Source organism: Acomys minous, assembly GCF_964271855.1.
Source record: "Acomys minous genome assembly, chromosome: 14".
Classification (NCBI taxonomy): Eukaryota; Metazoa; Chordata; class Mammalia; order Rodentia; family Muridae; genus Acomys; species Acomys minous.
In genome coordinates this window covers 111270096-111272090 of record NC_140496.1, presented here as the reverse complement: position 1 = coordinate 111272090, position 1995 = coordinate 111270096, and positions in this window count along the sequence as shown.

The window sequence follows — 1995 nt, the reverse complement described above, 5'->3', positions numbered from 1 at the left end:
CCCCATCCTGATAATACTTTGCTGTCTCTGGGTTCTTTTTAATTTCCAATGGCTGATCTAGAGGCTGCAAACTCTATTGGTTTTTATAAGTGTGTCTGAGTGACTCTTATTGTTATGGTTTAATAGTTGCATAGTAGGAGCACATTGTACGCATGGTACTTTTTCATACTTTTCATATTTTTATTTGAAATGGTAAGTTTATTGAGATAAAGGAAGGTATGTTTAAAACCAGAGTTTTTGGGTTATTTCTCCAGCAACAAGAGCTCTTTCTCATTTTTCCTTAATGAATCAACACACACACTCTGCTACAAAACAAAGTAAAACAACTCCCAATTTTTCATAGTTAGGCACGTTGCATTGCATCATGAGTAAATGATTATGGACAGGCTGTGAGTTCAACAATTAGAGTTTTTAAACTGTGTTTTAGCCAGAAGCTTTCTGCTGTAGATCAGGTATGCACAACACAGCCTGTTGGCTGCAGCTGCTGGTGGTTCTCACTGGAAGCAGGCTGTCTTTGTAGTGGGTAACCAGCGTACTTGGCTTTCTCTGCTTAGTCACAAGCAGTGTAAAGTAAGGCCAACCATTAGTTACTAACCAAGTCTTGGATGTTAGGGGCTGAGGGCTAATGAAGCTCTCGCCTTCTGGGTGGCTTCTGAGAGAACAGTCTAGCTTTCTGCAAGTCCAGCTGACAGGATGGATGTAGATTCCAGATAATGGGGTTGATTTCCTGGCCAAATTGGCTCAAATCGTACCATTTACATAGGGTCCAGCCATTGTATGTTCAGTGTCTCAGGACTTCTGGGAGAATTAAGTGACTACTATCATGATTGTTAGTGGATGTATAGACTAAGAGATGTGTGTGCATGCCTGTGTGTGTGTGTACATGTGCAGGCACACGCACTTCCTCTGCCTGTGTGTCTGTGTGATTCATAGGATCACAGAGATTGAGTCTCAAGTCTTTGGAACATTCCAGCAAACTGGCAACAGGTAGAATTTAGGTATTGAGGATTTGAGGTGAAATAATTTTTCTTTAAGGAAATCTGTCGTTGGTCATAATATCTACTGGTAGGGGAAGGCTTCCATTGCAGGGTTGATATCCTTTATATTAACAGCAATATCTAGCCTGGTGTTGACCAAACAACTGAGAGAACCCCAGTTGACACTTGAGTAAACATCACAGCCACGCCGCAGATGCGGCCCCTCAGTCTGAAATGGGACTGCTAGGGTAATTAGAGACAAAACTGTAGCTTTGGGCTCCCTGTAACCACACCTCCCTCCAGGAGCCTTTCACACTGAAGTAATGATTCTGTTTTAAAGCCCTCTCTACCTTCCCTCTTAGTAAGTACGTCTGTCTGTGGAGGGGACAGTCTGCTGAGGTCGGACTTCCGGGGTTCCCCCCCCCCACTGAGCCGTTTCATACAGCATACTGCACAAGGCCCCCTCCATGCACTACTGAGAGCAAGTCCCAGCCTGACTTGAACAGGCACTCCAAGGCATCTGTGCTTCCACTCAGATGTTCGAGGAAACATTCTGTGGAGACTGAGGACTTCATGTGTTCAGTATGTTTGTGTGTGTATAACTAATCTCTTCCTTGCATTTACTTTCAGAAGAAAGAACTCTTGCTTCTCAGTGCCCTTGAATCTTCAAACACTAAAATAATTAAGTTTTCCAGTGAATTCTATTAAAGGCAAAAAAATATATAAAATGGTCTGTTTTTTTTTTTGGGAGAGAAAGAGAGAGAGAGAGAGAGAGAGAGAGAGAGAGAGAGAGAGAGAGAGAATATCTCCATCTCCATGTAGCCCTGGCTATCCTGGAACTCTCTCTGTAGACCAGGCTGCCCTCAAACTCAGAGATCCACCTGCCTCTGCCTCTCAAGTGCCACCACTGCCTGGCTAAATTAATGCATTTTTAATGATAGAGCAGATCTTAACTGACCTGATTTATTTATGGAGACAAGGAATAGCCTGGAACTATAAGACCAATCTTGCATAAGGA